Raw genomic sequence first — 18,831 nt, forward strand, 5'->3', positions numbered from 1 at the left:
GAAATCTATCAGTTCTATCTCGAAAACATATCCCAACCCCATCTGATTTTTCTCCAACTTCACCATCGCTGCTATAACCCAAGCCACATCAACCATCTCCTAATCCCTTTCTCTACATACATACCCTTCTCTGGCCTGTGTCCCCACAATGGTAATCTTCCTTCGAAGTGGCTGGGATATCATAACTCTCTGCTCCTTAAGAATCACAAAAGTTTTATTTCTTACCTTATAAATCCTTGCATGATCTGGGCCCTGCCTACCTCTGGGTTCTCCTCTTCCATCGCTTCCAGCATTGTCCACTGCAGTGGCTAGATCTGTGTCCTCCCAAAACTATGCTAAATCTCTAATCTCCCCCTCCTTCCTATAAACGTAAACTTATTCAGAAATAGGACCTTTGCGGATGTCATCAACATATGATGTCATCACAGAAGGCCCTAACCCAGTGACTAATGTCCTTACAAGAAAAGGGAAAGATCCCCTAAAGATGGAGACATGAAGAGAGGACCACATGAAGACGTGCCAGAGATGGGAGTGTTAGATCTACCAGCCGAGGACCACCAAGGACTTCTGGTGACCACCAGAAGTTGGAAAGAGCCAAGGGGGAATCTTCCCCTAAAGCCCTCAAAAGGAATAGAGCTTGACTGACAGGTAGACTTTAGACCACTGGCCTCCAGAACCGAGAGACGATTAATTTCTGCTGTTTTAAGCTGCCCAGTTTCCAGTAATTTGTGACAAGAATGCTGGGAAATGAATATACCCACTAAATTCAAGTCACATTGATGTCTTTGGTTTCCCTAAACACACCAAGTTTATCTCTGACCTAGGGGTTCTGTTCTAGCTTTTTTCTTTGCCCAGAATGTTCTTCTTCCCATCTTTATATGACCCGCTCCTGCATGTCATTCAGCTCTTAGTGAAACATCACCTCCGCTGTCACCAAGCACTCAACCTAAGAGAGCCACCAAGTCACCATTACATCAGCCTATTTCAGTTATTTGCAAAACTTACAGCTGGCTATCTTTCACATGGTTATATATTATCTGTGTCCCTCCAAGTAACATGCATTCCATGAAGAGTGACCTTGCCTATCTGATCACTGTCTCCCAAGTGCCCAGACAGTGCTTTGTACTTAGTAGTAGGTAGGGGACAAACTAGTGCCAGTTTACCGACTGCCCTGGTTTTAAACCTCAGAGTCTTGTGTCCTGGAAGGTCTGCTGGTCCCAGGAAAGCTGGGCCATCTCACCTCCCTACCAGCAGACACTGTCGATCCAATTACTAGTGACGCTGGAAACTAAATGAATGAATGAATGAATGAATGAACCTTTTAAAGAAATGAAATTTTTCCTCTCTAAAATCGAACACGATGGGTGTAGTTGAGAATATCAGTCACAAGGTGGCACTAGACTACTAGATTTATTAACATGCCAGCTTTCACCAAGGCCAACTCATTTGAGTTAGCTTTAGTCTAAAATGTTAAGATGCTCTGCTGTTTTTCATAGTACTATCAGAGTCCTCTCTAAGACTGAAGTAGAGAACTATATACCTCTGAAGAATTTTTAACTCCTCTGTTTATTTCTGACAATCATTAAATTTTTCCATGTAGAAAAAAGACAAATTTATAAATACTATGACTATTTTGGATTTTAAACTTTATTTCAGAACATGTCACACTAACATGAAAAATATACATTTGGATAGGCAAAATTGTGACTTCGATAACATCTTTTATTCAGGGATTTAAAATATAGCAAGTATAGGAGATAGAGCTCAGTGGTAGAGTATTTGACTGCAAATATAGCAAGTATTTATGTGACAACCTAAAGACTATGATAGCCACAGAAAAAAATCCATTTTCCAGAAAAATCTAATGTCAGGAATGTTCCAAGAGAAATGTTTCTTCAAGTTTGTAGAGTTTGGGTAGGAGATAACGCCAAGTTTCATTTTCTAGCATTAGTTCATACTCACAAAGTCAAAAGAGTTTTCACCTCAAGAATTCTTCTTTGTAGTAAAGATTTACTGCTCAGATTATTCCAGAAATTAATACTGTTCCAGGAAATCATTTCTGAAATAGAGGGCATAAGTTAAGGAAATTTCATCCTGTCTCATCCTGAGAACAAGGTAGCTCATTCTGAGCACAGCAAGATTGTAATACAGTGTTTGTAAATTTATAAACATATATAAGCAATGTCTATGTGCTATTTATAAAGAATACATGTTTGTAGATGAAATAAAAGCATGGGCTGACATGATACCATGCCCACATCATCATGGTAGTGGCCTCTGGGGAGAAATCAAGGGAAAGAAGACCAAGGAAGAGTTCAAGGGGCTTCAACTTTATCACTAACATTTATTTAGTTTTGACAAAAGTTTGGTACCTTCTTGTGTGTGGTAATGTTTGTTAAGTTACATTCTGTTGTTTTCTTTCTTTTTAACTTTTCCAATTACAGAAAGAAGAAGAAAGAAAGTGGTATTGTCCCCAAGGATCAGTCTACTTCCCTGCAACAAGTCTGTCAAGTCAAGGGATGAAACAGAATGGGTCCAAGATGAAGCAACCCTTGGCCTACTTTCCTGACACCTTCGCGAAGCCCTACAAACGCAGGACGGATTGGATTAGAGGTTCTCATGAGTCTGTGGATAAGTGGGTTTACATCTTTTTAAAGTTGTTATTGGAAAAGAATGTTATGCAAAATGCAGTTCTGATGAGAGCATTATATAGACAGAGGCCCTGCGCGCTAGAGAGAAGGAGGGAGAGAAGGGAAAGGAGATGCGAGGTTGGAAAATGAGTCAATGCAGCTAGAAACCATTTACCATAAACCAGTGTAAGGTGACAGACTAACAGCGAAATCTCCGGCATGTTTAAAATGTTTACCTTGGGGCGCCGGGTGGCTCAGTGGATTAAGCGTCCGATCTCAATTCAGGTCATGATCTCGTACTTTGTGAGTTCAAGCCCCGCATTGTCTTTTCTGCTGATAGCTTACAACCTGAAGCCTGCTTTGAATTCTGTGTCTCCCTCTTTCTCTGCCTCTCCCCTGCTCACTCTCTGTCTTTATCTCAAAAGCAAATAAATATTTAAAAATATTTTAATAACATAACATAAAATAAAATGTTCTTCTTGTGGTAAGGGTTTTGCCTTCCACAAATGCAACGCAACATGGGAGACAAACCCAAGGTCGCCTGAGGAACAGTGCATGACGGATGCCAGAGGGTTCTTCTCTGCTTTCAGTTTCCTTCAGGAGACTTTTGACAGCTTTGAAGTAGCTACTTTTTAGGAAAAACATTTTTTTCAAGTAAACTCTACACCCAACATGAGACTCAAACTCACGACCCCAAGATCAAAAGTCTCATGCTGTATGGACTGAGCCAGCCAGGAGCCCCAGGAAAACATATTTTAAATGTATCTTTATATAGTGAGATTATTTTCTTTAATATTCTTCAATATTTTTATATAATTTAGTTTAGATCAACTCAAACTCGGTGAAAAACTACTGTCTTGGGGCAACTCGAGGTTGTGAGTTTATTTTTAAGTAACCTTTACTTAAAAATAAAATCCCCCCTGGAAGGAGGGAAGGAAGGAGGGAAGGTAGGAAGGAAGGAAGAGAGAGAGAGAGAGAGAGAAAGAAAGAAAGAAAGAAAGAAAGAAAGAAAGAAAGAAAGAAAGAAAGAAAGAAAGAAAGAGAAAGAAAGAAAATGAGATTGCTGTCTTATTGTCAGCAGGGCTCAAATCCACAATCCTAATTCCCAGTCAGGAAGCTAAACCACACACACAGGTAAGTAAAATACAGAAGCAATAGAGGTAGCCAGCATCTCGTGGAAGGTAAACAGGGATGAATCTATGAAGCTTCCAGATAATGAAAGTTTACTACACGCATACCACCACTCCGTATGTCTTTTGAACACTTTGAATGAAATGCTTTGTAAACTTTAGTTTATACCGGACTCTTCTTCAAAGCACAAAATCTCACTTAACCTTCCCTTTACATTCAAAACGCTCCTTGTTTTCCTGAGGGATGAGTAGAGGGGTATTTCCTGGAGCTACAGGAAGTGCTGTTTGTTTGTTTGTTTGTTTGTTTGTTTGTTTGTTTAGGAACTTATCTGCTTTTCTTGAAAGCTACCTCGTTATTGGAACAGAGGCAGGGGTCGTTAATTCGTGACTTGTTGTTCCTTTGATGCTAGTTTGTACGCTAGCCTGTTCCTCAGATGTGTAGAACATTCGGAGAAGGAACATCGGTAGGCGGGCTGGGTTGTGACAGCAGGAAGGATTCATGGAGTTCTGTACAAAATCCCGCAATGAATCCAGTTTTCTCTCCTTTAAGACGAAAACCACAAGATACCCTTCAACACTCACATTTTCCAAGACATGTTGGTGCAATCATGCAGTGAAGAAAGCACGTCTTGTTTTTATTCACGAGGCCGCAACTACAGTGGTCAGAAGCAGACTCGGGCTGGCTGAGTTCTGTAGAATATGGGGCAATTTACCTGAAGCCTTCCTCATCTAGGAAAAGGCTACCTACCACATAGAGTTTTCAAGACAGAAAGTAGGAGTCAGTATTTGCAAAGCTCCTAGAACCATGTCTGGCACCTAGAAAGTACGAGTTTTAGGATATAAGCTACATTATAGGAAAGAAAATTTTAAGGTAACATATTTGGGGTCCACATTCCTTCACGGTATATATGCGCTTGCTGTTTTCTACATGATTCTGAGAACAAATGTATACCTGGATAAGCAAGTCTGCCCAGGGCCAGTTTCACAGGACTACGACCTGTCCAGGGCCCCCCATGCCCTTCTCAGAAGGACCCCTTGATCTACTTAATGCTCTTGCTGCCACTGTCTTGAAATTCTTTTTTTTTTTTTTTAATATTTTTATTTATTTCTAGGAGAGAGAGAAATAGCGTGAGCAGGGGAGGGTCAGAGAGAGAGGGAGTCACAGGCTGAAACAGGCTCCAGGCTCCGAGCTGGTAGTCAGCACAGAGCCTGACGCGGGGCTCGAACCCACGAACCGCGAGATCATGACCTAAGCGAAAGTCGGATGCTTAACCGACTAAGCCACCCAGGCGCCCCTCTGTCTTGAAATTCTTAATGATGGTCCTGAATCTATCTAAATACCGTCTTCTGTTCTCTGTTGTTTGAAGCCCTGAGGCCCAAAGCTGGACGTCATGGCCTCTCTGCTCACGGGTTTGGAGTCCATTGTTCTGGAGGGAATGGAAAGCCGTGGCAGCCACATTGCTCTGTCTTCCCCCACAGCACACACAGCCTGCTGCTGGGATGCAAAAGTCTCGCTCTGCTTTCTTTTCCTTGAGTCACACATGCAAAGGGAACACATCTATAAAGACACATGTTTTATGCAAACATGACTCACCCAAAACTATGCTTTATTCAGTACCATTCCCCTCAGTCGTGAAATTATCAAGTCCAGAGTTTCTGTTCTTCCTGGAGGATCTCTTTCTTCCTTAGGGAAGTGTCCTGGAGAGTACAGAGAAAGGCAGAAGCAGGGTCCTTAATTCTAGATGTGTGATCTCCAACAGGCAAGCCATTGAAGCCTCCCTGGTCTCGCTTCCAAATTGTTTTTAAACGAGAAGAACAACAGTTGCCAGATACAGGAACAATGTGAGATCAGAAGAAGATAATTCATGTAAAAGCATGTTATCTTCGGGAAGGCTGGGGGGTGGGGGAGGGGCAGTAGTCAGAGCATGAAATCGTTCCCTTCTGCTTTCTTTCCTAGGGTGACAGTCACAAAGTGACTGACTTCATTTTCCCAATGGAAAAATTGAGCACCCCGCATATTAAGCTACTCCATAGAAGTTTCAAAGTCAAGATTAAACGAGGTACACACACGCATTAAATAATCACCGATGATGTGTCTTCTCTGAGTTAGTTACATGAAAGCACCAACGAGGGGAATAAGAAACCGGCATTTTCCTCACAGGGCTCCCACAATAGGTAGGAATGACAGTTAAGGGAGAAATAGTTGCCATACAGAATCCTAAGTATTTTAATGAAGGAAAATGTCCAAAGTGTTGAGGAAGAAGGCTTCAACAGGCTCATAGGAGTTCACCATTTGTAGAGTCAGAGGGGTCCATCCATATGGGGCATTTGTGGAAAGAAAATAAGAGACAATGACTAAAACAGAAAGGCAAGGTAAGGATTTATTTTGCATGTGAGCCATTGGGGAGCTCACACAGGTTTCTTTTCTTTCTTTTTTTTTTTTTTTTTACATTTATTGGGGGGGGGGGCCGCAGAGAGAGAGACTCCCAAGCAAGTTCTACCCTGTCAGCACAGAGCCCAACCTGGGGCTCTATCTCACAAACCCTGAGATCATGATCTGAAGAGAGATCAAGAGTTGGATGATGGATGTAGGGGAGGGGGGATGGGCATGGAGGAGGGCACTCGTGGGGATGAGCACTGGGTGTTATGTGGAAACTAATTTGACAATAAACTATTTTTAAAAAAAAAAAAAAAAAAAAGAGTTGGAAGCTTCACCAACAACTGAGCCACCCAGGTGTCCCCACAGGTTTCTGATTACAGGGTGCTGTGATCAGAATTGTTTAAGCAGATGATTATGGACATAGTATAGATTATACACTGGCATGAGGGAAACAATGCGGCAGGATAATTTATTAGTAAAGAAACTATTCCCAACGGTCTGGCAACTGAATGTATAAACAAATGTGTTTTATCCATACCAGGGAATATTATTCAGCCATAAAAAGGAATGAAGGGCTGATATGGATGAACCCTGGAAACATCATGCTAAGTGTAAGAAGCTACTGACAAAAGACCATATGTTGTATGATGACATTTATATGGAGTGCCCAGAATAGGAATATCTCTAGGGGCAGAAAGTAGATTACTGATTGCCAGGGGCTGAGGGAAGGGAGGGATGGGGGGGTGACAACAATGTTCTGGAATTTGATAGTGGTGATGGTCCACAACTCTGTGAATATCCTAAAAACCACTGAATTGGACAACTTAAAATAATATTACTTAAATTTTAAAAAGAATCTATTGCATTTGTTTGAGAGAGAAATAAAAAAGAACTGACCAGAATTAGCACCAGAGAAAATGAAGAAACAGGAAGAGTTTCAAAATATTTAGGGTGTACCTGGGTGGCTCAATCAGTTGAGGGTCTGACTTCAGCTCAGGTCATGATCTCACTCCTCGAGAGTTCAAGCCCCACGTCAGGCTCTATGCTGACAGCTCAGAGCCTGGAGCCTGCTTTGGATTTTGTGTCTCCCTCTCTCCCTGCCCCTCCCCCGCTCGCACTCTGTTTGCCTGTCTCTCTCTCTTAAAAATAAAATAAATACATAAATAAAGACATAAAAATAAAAAACAAAATATTTAGAAGATACAGCAGTAAAAGAAAACTGGAGCTCTCCCCAAGCCTTCCAAGCAGAGGCAGTAGCTGAGCGAGCCTGAGCCAGAGGTGAAGAGGAAACATTCTTGGCAATACAGAGCTGGGTTTCAGGCTCAGGCAAGGCCAATAGAAGCGCTATACAAGGTTGCATGTGGAGATGGAGGTCATTAGCAGTCAGGAAGCAAGGAACAATGTTTTGTGGACCTTTTGAGAAGGCTATACTTAGCAGAAATGCATTTTTAATGATTACTTCTTTGTAGTTTTGTTTCAAAGGGAATTTGAAGCCATTTATAAAAATGCATCATATGCAAATGCAGGATAAAAGTCAAGAATGTGATTAAGGCAAAGGTGTATTAATAATAACAATGGTCAGGTCAAGCTGGGTGGGGGTAAATACTGTACAGAACTGTGTATCAGAAAATCTCTTGTACTTTCTGCAAGTGTATACAAAGTGAGATATGGGTTTTAGGGGTTTTCTTGGTTTTTTGGTTTTTGGGGTTTTTTTGGATTTTTTTTTAGCAGCAGGAACGCAAAGTACAATTATTTGAGAAGCCTAATGAGCTGGTTATAAGAGTTATAAGCTGGTTATAAGAGTGAATGAGAGGCCTGGATTCGTTGGCTTCCTGTTAGCTGAGGTTTTGCTATATAAGGCTTTCCTGTTTTGCAGATGAAATCGCCACTGCTGTTCATGTCCAGGTGCGTGGGGTCTGCAGGGAGCCCCTCCTCCTCCGGGGCAGGAGAGCCAGGCTGTGCTCAGGGGACTGCACGTTGATGTTCTTGGCTGGTTCCAGCCACCCTGTCCTGAGAAGGAAGGGCCAAGGCCTGGGACACCTGACATGCGTTTCCAGCAGCAGCGTGCAGCCACCCCAGTCCTTGACATTGGGCTTCAGCGTGTCTTCTCCGCGGAATGGGGAATATGCCAGTGAATCAGGTGCCTTGACCAGACTCTGAGCATAAACTATAATCAGATCTAAAGATGCGTCGGGTGCTCTAAAATACAGCAGCTACCTTGATGGCTGCAAGTAGAAGACAACAAAGCCAGTTGGCAACTAAAAATAAATTGAAAATCCATTGAATGGGGCACCTGGATGGCCCTAACAGTAGAGCATGTGACTCTTGATCTCAGAGTCATGAGTTTGAGCCCCACATTGGCTGTAGAGATTATTTTAAAAATAAATAAATAAACTAAAAACTAATAACGAAATAAGACACATTGGACAGCAATACTAAACATGGAAAAAATAACACAGGACACCTGGGCACTCATTTTCACACTCAAACACAAATAACTGCATTGACTTCTCACATCTCACCAGGTAACTAAGGATTATTATTCCCAATGTGGATTTTTCTTGCTTGCTTTGAGCTTCTACTTTGATAGCTTCAGCAGGTCCAAGAAACATTTTTTTTAAATCACATGACACCATTACCCAAACACAGGCATCGCCTTTGGGACGGGATGTTTTGCTGTTAAAGGGCAGCCCAAGGAACAAGGTGAGAGATGGGAGGAAGAGAGGACAGAGGAGACAAACAGATGTGATGAAGAAAAGGCGTCTAACTGAATGCAGTTGCAACACCTAGAAATACCCGCCCATTTTATCACTTTCTAGAAAAACCATGATACCTCACCTCCCAGCTTGCCTTTCTCCAACTTATTGCTTTATGTTTCAGTATTTACCAGAGTTTGGGTTTGTTTTTGCTTTTTGTTTTTTTTACTGATTTTATTTTTAAGTAATCTCCACGCCCAGAACGGGGCTGGAACGCAAAACTCCAAGCTCCATCGACCAAGCAAGCCAGCCAGGTGCCTCCCACCCCTACAGTTTTGATTTCTAAGTCACTGGATATAAAGCATTTTACAAGAAAATCTTGCATGCAAACCCGGGAGTCATCCAGGGTTGGGAGACCCCAGTTCTAGCCCTGCAATTAACAAGCTCGCCTCGCAAGGAGCAGAGCTGAGACCACTCCTGGCCTTAGTCTTTTGATGCATAAAGCAAGGTGTTTGGCCAGGGTTTTCTAGTCACCCTTCCAACTATTTTTCCCTCCAAGGAGGCTCCACACTCAACGTGGGGCTCAAACTCAGGACCCTGGGATCAAGAGTCAGATGCTCTATCGACTAAGCCAGCCAGGTGCCTCAACCCTTCCATGTTGAACTTCTTCTAATAACCTGATGCAGTGTAGCACTACAGGCGAGGCCACTGGCCTTTGGTAATGCCTGCCATTGCTATTTATTTTGTCCCCATGCTAAGCCTCAGTTTCCTCACTCAAGATGATTATAATGATCATGAATATACCATCTACTTCATAGAACAGTTACAAACATTAAGTAAGGGAATTTTTTTTTTTTTTTTTTTTTTTTTTTTTTTTGTGAGAGTGGGGAAAGGGGCAGAGAGAATGAGACACAGAAGCCGAAGCAGGCTTCAGGCTCTGAGCTGTCAGCACAGAGCCCCACATGGGGTTTGAATTCACAAATCGCAAGACCATGACCTGAACCAAAGTCGGGCACTTAACCGACTGAGCCACCCAGGCGCCCCACATCAGGGTGTGTATCAAATGCCTACCCAGGCATGGGATACACTAAGCCTTCAAAAATCTCCTTATTGCTCCCGATGTTAGTAATAGCCTAGGGAAGAGAGAGACAGCTCTCATACACAAAGCGCAAGTCACTTTACATTCAACAAGAACAAAAGTGAATCGTTTCACTAACATGTTTTTTCATTTCAAAAACAATCTTACTTATGGTAGGAAGTTTAGAAAATACTTCTTAAGCATTAGTGCTTCTGGGAAAAGAGATCTGAAAAGCGGGGCAGAACTTCTTCAAATGCAACAATGCTTGAGCTAAAATGACTGAGGGATTTAAAACTGGAATACCAGCAAATCCAAGTCTTCTAAGCTTCCAAAGCCATCCATTAAGCAGCAGAATGCACAGTTATAAAAGGCCACGTACAATCACTGAGATTCGCGTTCGCTCCTTGTGGGGCTCTGCCATTTGAAAGACAATTTCCTTCCGAGGAGGAAAATGATGGAAACAATTTACCAAAATGTTTCTTCTCGACCCCCTGCCGGTGCTGGTCCTATTTCTGGTCAGCAGGCAGCATCTGCTTTTGATGCCCAGTTGCCATGTTTCTCTGCACCTGCCCGGCTCCGCCCAGCACAGATAATTCGCAGCAAGCAGGGCCCATGTGCCCCTGCACCCCCCGTGCTGGCTGTTGCAGTACGTTTTTACAACACTAAAAGCCCAAAGGAGTGAAATTCTGACATATGCTACGTGGCTGGACCTTAAAAACACTTGTACTAAGTGAAACAAACAGAAGGAAAAACACTGTGTGATTCCACGTATGTGAAGTGCCCAGAATAGGCAAATTCATGAAGACTGAAAGCAGAAAACGAGTTAGCACAGGTTGAGGGGAGGGGCCAAGGGGGAGTAATTGTCTAAAAAGTACAGAGTTTATGTTGGGAGTGATGAAAAAGTTCTAGAGATAGATAGTGGTGATGCTTAGGGAACACTGTGCCTGAGGTAACGTCCCAGATACATACTTATCAATGGCTAAAATGATAAATGTGATGTTAGGTCTGTTCTACCACAATCAGAAAAAAACGAAGCAACAAATGCAGCCGGGGAAGGCAAGACCTGTCAGTTTCTGCGAGAAGCAAGCAGCTTCTAACCCAACTTAAACACCAATAATTTGAACAACTTGTATCACGCACAACAGCTTTCAGGGAGTGGCCATCTTTAGGTCATCTCTGGGAGGATGGAAAGGGCAAACTGGTCAGTGGAGAGTTACTTTGACCATCTCTGCAAACTCCTTCTCACAATTTCTTTCTTTTTTAAAAAAAAAATGTTTTTTTTTTTTAAATTTATTTCTAGGAGAGAGAGACAGCGTGAGCAGGGGAGGGTCAGAGAGAGAGGGAGTCACAGACTGAAACAGGCTCCAGGCTCTGAGCTGGCAGTCAGCACAGAGCCCGACGCGGGGCTCGAACCAACGAACCGTGAGATCATGACCTAAGCGAAAGTCGGACGCTTAACCGACTAAGTCACCCAGGCGCCCCACTCCTTCTCATAATTCCTGAACGAGAAACGGGAAACTGTCATGTTTGATCCCAGGGGTTGCTCACAAGTGTCTATGACATCATTTTCTGCACAGAATATATCAGTTTTTCACCCCTTCAGCTTCTGTCTTCAAACCTCCAGCCCCTCTTCCCCATCCTCACTTTCTGTTGATGCTCCTGCCTCCCACTTTCCAGAAAGCACTGACACACCCAGAACTGTGCAGGCCTCCCCACCACATCCTCCCCGCCCACCACCATCTAGACCACATATTCTGATTTTCTGCCAGTTGCTGTAGAGGGACTGTCTAAATCCAAGTCTCTGTTCGGCAATCCAGGTCCCATTGCCGTTGTTTATTCAAGGTGATCTCTGCAGCAATTCCTTACTGCACATCTCCTCTGTGAGAACCTATTCTTCGTGAAAGCAGGGATTTTGCCTACATAATTAATTCCCTAATGTCTCCTAAGCATGGAGGTCAGTTGCTGGCATATAGTAAACTCCCAACACACAAATGAATACATTCCTTTTCTATCTGTTTAAAAAAATCCCAATATGGGGGGGCGGGGGGGCTTGGGTGGCTCAGTTGGTTAAGCGTCCGACTTCGGCTCAGGTCACGATCTCATGGTTTGTGAGTTCAAGCCCCGCATCGGGCCATGTGCTGACAGCTCAGAGCCTGGAGCTTGCTTCGGATTCTGTGCCTCTCCTGCATTCATGCTCTGTCTCTCTCAAAAATAAATAAATGTTAAAAACAAATTTTTTTTTAATTTAAAAAACATTTCCTTTAAGAAAATCCTAATATCCTGAAACATTTGGATCGAAAAACATAATCCAATTGCGTGAAATATTTGGAATAAACGACTCTCCTGCTGTTCCCATAAACCAATGAAATGTTCCAAAAGTGATATGATTTCAACATCCAAGCCACATCCCCCGGAAGTCACACGCAAAATATTTTGTCACCCATATCTTCCCAATATTAGTTTGGAAATAAGTCTGTCTCCCTTTCCATGGCACAGTGCCTCTGGATCTCTGGACACCGATGAATCTATGCAGGAGCTCACGAAACCTCAAGAAACATCAAAGTCATTTAAGTACAAACAGAATCAGAACCAGCAGAATACAACTGGTTAGAAGCCGCACCCCCTTTTCTAAACAGCACAACTTGCCGAGGTAGATTCCCTATGACTAATTACAGTACTAAACACCCGTAGTTGGAATTACGGATGCGGTTTCTCAAAACACTAAACAAAATGTAGGTTTGTAGCACAGAAGCGGGTAATTCTTTGCCGGGCCTCTATACTTCCTGTCATCAAAGGAGAGCATGAAGGTCATCATTAAAGAATTGTTTTGGGGGCACCTGGGTGGCTCAATTGGTTAAGCGTCTGACTTCAGCTCAGGTCATGATCTCACGGTTCGGAAGTCCAAACCCCACCTCGGGCTCACTGCTGTCAGCGCAGAGCCAGCTTTGGGTCTTCTGTCTCCCTCTCCCTCTGCCCCTCCCCCACTCATTCCCTCTCTCTCTCTCTCTCTCTCTCTCAAAAATAAATTTAAAACAAAGAATTGTTTTCTTCTGACCTACTTTAGAACACTTTGAAAACCTGGCAATGTTGGCCTCAACGGCGACAGAAAACATGAACTAGTGTGTCTCTTGAAGGAGGTCTCGTTCAGCAGAAATACACAGAAACTTTCTTTATTTTAAAATTTTCCACTCTGATAAGTGACTTGATTCACGTTCGAGGCACGGGAGAGTCTTTTAGGATAATATTCTAAGTGACTGTGAAGAGCTGTTTCTGCTTGAATGTGAGCTAACAAAAGTGCCATTTTACTTTCAAATACTATATGTTTCAGCTCAACAGCTAGTTGCCTTGCATCTTCAAGGCAATCAACACTATTGAGGGGAGGATTTTAAAGATGCTTTCCCTCTGGCACACGGTACTTTGACGTACAAGCAGCAGGTGCGTTTTGGGAGTGGGGTTAAGCTTGAAAGTTAAAGAATAGGATTTCTCTTCTGGGTAAAATTTTGTTCCATGACCTAATTTAGGGGAAAACCAGACCCAGGGATCAGAATGACTCGTTAAGACTCGAGAATTCTAATCATCTCCCTGGGCTTGTCCTCAACCTGAAGCATCCATGATTGCTTTCCCTTCTCGTGGCTCCATTTCTCCATTTCCATTTGCTGGGGGGTGGATTTGAAGCTCCTCTAGACTTTCCGCGGCAGCTCAACATGGACACTGAGCATTGGTGGGGTCAGAAATTTAAGTCTGCCCCTGTTGGGGCCACCAAATATTCTGTGTTTGTGAACTTCCTTGTTCTGAGCAAAAGAACGCCTAACTTTTTTCTATTTCTCTTTTATTAGAACAAGTAAATATTTACAAAGGAGATCTAAGCACGGTGTTCATTCCAGCATAAAGTAGACATACAGGGTGAAAACCAATTACTGTAAAGGATGTTAAAAGTCTCTCAGCAAATTTCTTTTCCTACCTTAACATTTCATCAGGTGCTCATTTTTATAAACCCAACTTGATCCAATGAGTCAAAATAAGCCCTTCAAGGGTTAGTCGGGTTTTTTTAATGTTGTTTTTGTCAAGCATTATTAAAGTGGGAAAATATACCATGTTTTCATTGATAAAGACTACCTCATTTTTATATGCAGCTGATATCAGAGTCCTATAGATTATCAAATGAATATTAACTGTTATCAGATATACATATATATATGATTTGTCAGTGTTTCATTATGAGGGTACTAAAAGTCTTAGAACTGTTTCATATATATATACTTTGTGTTTGCTGTATGTACAACGACATTTCTCCCAAAATGGAGTGTTTTTAATCACTCAAATATCCTTTTGAAATTGTTAAGACCTTTATTAATTTGTGTTCCAACTTGGCAGAAATTATGTCTTATTCATTTTTATATTTCTAAAAATTAACAGAATCCCGGGGATACATTTGACAATGAAAATACTTGCTGAGTGAAAATGTAGACCCACCCTGACACTAGCATATCACATTTAGAAATCTGTCTCCCTCTTTAGTACACAAGTTTTCGATATGCACAACTGAGCGGATTTGATTTGGAAAACTTGGCCTTTAATGTGTTTCCTTTAAGATTGATTTATAGTCGGGGCTTAGTCCGTTAAGCATCTGACTTCGGCTCACTTCATGGTCTCAAGGTTCATCAATTCAAGTCCCGCGTCAAGTTCTGTGCTGACAGCTCAGAGCCTGGAGCCCATTTCAGATTCTGTGTCTCCCTCCCTCTCTGCCCCTTCCCAGCTCATACTCTGTGTCTCTCTCTGTCTCTCTCTCTCAAAAATAAACAAACATTTAAAAAAAGAAGAATTGACTTATAGTTTATCTCATTGCTTCTACTGAAGGTCATCAGTGGATCTGAGTTTTCTTAGCTCTCGACTCCTTCCCCATAGGTCTTTCTCAGGCTCCACCTCCAAGGAGATGTCCTTCTGCCTATATTGGCTTTTTCCATCTATAAAGATGTCCTGGAAGTCTTCTACCAGCAGCAACTACACAAAGACTGTTATTGAGTAAGGAAAAGATGGCCCAGTCTTCTGCTAAACGAGATCTATCTTCCACCTACCAGAAGGACTGATGCCCCAAGAAGGAAAATGGACTCATGATGGACTCATGATGGACTCTCTGAAAACTGGAGAAACACACCAATTCCCTATAACCCCTGCAGTCAGAGAAGATGAATGTATGTTCTACTGCTCATTTCCAGGACACACAGAGACACTGTTCAGAGAAATCATTAACAAACCCAGCGATTCATGGCACAAGATTTGGGATTAAAACCAATTGCTCAACACTTCTCCAAATCTCTTTAGAAGTAGGTGCCTTTACGATTTACCACATGCCACTAATCAGGGAATAATCTAGAGATGACTATTCTCGAAGCATTTTGATGAAAAGAAGCAGGGATGTGGAAAATCTAGGCTTGGTGAAATGTCACGGTTTTGTCCACTCCTGTTTAAAAAAAAGAAAAAGAAAAAAAACAGAAATAAAGGGAAGAGAGTTTCTGATTAAAAATATAAGTCTGTGCCCATGTCAATCTCACCAACCTCACGGCTTGCTAGGAATTCCAGAGGCAGATGCTGTAGTTACCGGAGATGCTAAGAAGGCCGTACGCTACCTTGGTGCCACTTCTGTTTCTAAGGTCCCAGCTAAGTTCGTGTTTCATGAGTATAATCCCGCATACCCACCCCTTCAGACTATACCTCAGACAATTCTAGAGTCTCCTCTCTCCCACTTTTGTCTAAAGAGCAAAATATACTCGGGGGGTTTCCATAGGAAAGACATTTTGCTCTTCTCTTGAGGTATCTCCCTAACGCAGAAGCTGTGGCTGAATATCTACCACGTGCCGTTTATAACTTAGCCATGGCCTTGGGATCTGGAGACCCTTAGCCCCAGCTGTTTTCAATGGCTTCCCTTAAAAGAAATAGCATGTGTGTTGAGACACCGAACTCTCCTGCCAGGTTAGACTTCAGTTTCAATGAAGGAAAAGCAAGTGCATTAAGAGCAACCTGTTTGTAAAAGAGTATTTAAAATTAACATCCTGAGGAAACCAACAGAACTTTGTTATCTGATTTCTTTCCACATATGGTTCAATGCACCTCTATGGTTTCCATTTGAAAAAGCAAATTCATTTAGAAAGAAAGATGTTTTGTAACATATAGAAGAAGACTTAATGTTCTTAAGAATGAACCAGTTCTTTGGAAGTTGGGTGATTCAATCTAAGAATTGCCAGTCATAAGGTCTAAATATAATTAACCATATACTTTATTTTACTTGAAGTTGTAGGCTTCATCCTTCACTGGTCCACAAATGGAGGCTCCCATACATACTGCTCAGTGAACTCATACAAAAATTGAAAGGATAAGTAAGCACCAATCATTTTGTGGGAGTAACATTTCTTAAAATACCTGCCTAAGAACTGTCCTGCATATTCACACGTGTACCCCATGTCTACCTTCCCTGCCACAGTAAGACTTCTACTTTATAAAGAAGGAGCCTATCTTTTATTCGGATGCATTGCTTCCAGAACTAAAGACCTCTATTAAAAATATAGATTCTGTGGGGCACTTGGGTGCCTCAGTCAGTTGAACATGATTCTTGATTTTGGCTCAGGTCATGATCTCATAGTTCATGGGATCAAGCCCTGTGTCGGGCTCTGCGTTGGCAGTGCAAAGCCTGCTTAGGATTTTCTCTCTCTGCCCTTCACTAGCATGCATGCACTCTCTCTCTGTCTCTCTCTCTCTGTCTCTCTCTCTCTCTCAAAATAAATAAATACTTTTTTAAATACTCCTTAAAAAAATTCTGAGGCAGCCTTATTTAATGATAAACCAATTTGCTATATAAACCTGCCTCACTATGTATATTTCAACTGAGACCCAAGTTTGACTTTAGCATCAGAGCATTTTGGCTGAATTGAGGGTGATCTGAACTCAGATATATGGCAGAGTGTACTGTTGGGAATGACTTTTCCTTTTCCAAACCTATGATCAAATAATACATAACTTTCGGGGGAGAAACCTTTGTGAGCAAAAGCAAAGGAAGCTTCTAACTGAAAACAGCTTTCCCAGTGTATTATATGCAATCTAACAAGAGATGTACAGAAAGGTGTTATCAATATGCCTTCTGTTCGTGAACTTGAAAATATATTCCCTAGTCTCTCTTTGTCATTTTGAGCCAATTTCTTTAGGTGGTTTGGTGCATTAAAAATTAGATCATACACCAATTTAAAAGTTGAGGTTCTAGCAAGATAGTTATGCTTCAAAGTAACTGAATAAGTGTTAACAATTCAAAAGAGTTGATTTTAATTCTTTCTAATGAGGGGCTGCATTTTATTTCTCTTCAAAAAGTAATACCACTTTACATTTACACTGCAATTTATAATTTTCAAGGATTTTTGACCTATGTAATCTCATTTGATGCTTATAAGCATCCCACATAGTGAGCAGGGTTTTATTTTATTGAGGGGAGGAGGACACAGAGAGGAAAAGCATGGAAATCAGACCAAACTGAGATCTCTCGCCTCGAGGTCCAGTGCTCTTTCCATTCTATCAAACTGCATTTAACAAGTTAGATGAAACTCTCCATTGTCTGGGGCCTGTGTTTGCATCCTTCTATGAAAAACCATGGCAAAACAGAAACAAAACAGGCAGAATGCCAAGTACAAAACGTATTAATACCAATATAACTGATGATGGAAAATTTTAGGCCAATAAGTCTTAATTTTTTGGAGTGCCTGGGTGGCTCAGTAGGCTAAGTGTCTGACATCAGCTCAGGTCATGATCTCATGGTTGGTGAGTTCGACCCCCACAACGGACTCTGTTCCAACAGCTCAGGGCCTGGAGCCTGCTTCAGATTCTGTGTCTCCCTCTTTCTCTGTCCCTCCCCTACTTATACTCTGTCTCTCTCTCTCTCTCTCAAAAATGAATAAGCGTTTAAAAAAACTTTTTTTAAGGACTTAATTTTTTTAAAGAAGTTTGAGGTTCATGGTAAAATTGAGAGGAAAGTGTAAAGATTTCCCATATACTTCCTGACTCCACACATGCATAAAAACACACCCCTTTATTAAAATACATATTTTAGTAAGTAATTTGAGAATCCAACAATTGGGCTGCCATCCAATACTCCCATTAAATCATTGTACTCTTTGAGACTTAGAACAATACCGTGCAGTTCTAAAATGGGTAAACTTTATGGCACATAAATTATACCTCAGTAAATCTGTTAAGGCCACATACCCATTGTTGTGGAGTTAATTGATCCCCCCAAATTCATATGTTGAAATACTAACGCCAGCCCTTCAGAGCAAGATCACAATCTACGGAGATAGGGTCTTTAAAGAGGTAAGTTAAAATGAGGTCATTAAAGTGGACCCTAACCCAATATGACTGATATCCTTGTTAGAAGAGAAGACTTGGACACAGACACACGGAAAAGGAAGACCATGGAAAGACAGCCATCTACAAGCCAGGGAAACTGGCCTCAAAACTCAGCGCCTTGATTTCAAACTTCTGCCTCCAAAACTGTGAGAAAATTATTTCCTGCTGTTGAAGCCACCTCTTCTGTGCTGCTTTGTTACGGCACCCCTAAAGACACACACACACACACACACACACACACACACACACACACAAAATACTATGCTACCTAACACAAGCTCTATGAACACCTACGTTTGTGAGTAGCCTTGGATTTTTACTTCTCCTCTGGGACACTAGTTTACTCATCAAATTTTTTATGCCTAAATTTCAAGTATTTATATTTTGATGTTACCTATTACAGACTTTAATAATAAGTAACCTGGGGCATCCGGGTGGCTCAGTTGGTTAAGCGTCCAGCTTCGGCTCAGGTCATGATCTCGTGGTTCGTGGGTTCAAGCCCCGCGTCAGGCTCTGTGCTGACAGCCAGTTC

The 18,831-nt window shown here is 41.9% G+C and overlaps 1 long non-coding RNA gene across 1 annotated transcript; it reads right to left on the bottom strand.

Moving 5' to 3' along the window:
• Positions 1-1,701: 1,701 nt before the first annotated feature.
• On the bottom strand, positions 1,702-5,525 carry LOC144242684 (uncharacterized). The gene is made up of 3 exons (XR_013338420.1): positions 5,355-5,525; positions 4,110-4,303; positions 1,702-2,059 (listed from the first exon to the last, which is right to left on the bottom strand). It is a non-coding gene; the product is annotated as an uncharacterized LOC144242684 (long non-coding RNA).
• Positions 5,526-18,831: the final 13,306 nt, after the last annotated feature.

Source organism: Crocuta crocuta, unplaced genomic scaffold, assembly GCF_008692635.1.
Source record: "Crocuta crocuta isolate KB4526 unplaced genomic scaffold, BGI_CrCroc_1.0 scaffold36, whole genome shotgun sequence".
In the NCBI taxonomy this organism is placed as follows: Eukaryota; Metazoa; Chordata; class Mammalia; order Carnivora; family Hyaenidae; genus Crocuta; species Crocuta crocuta.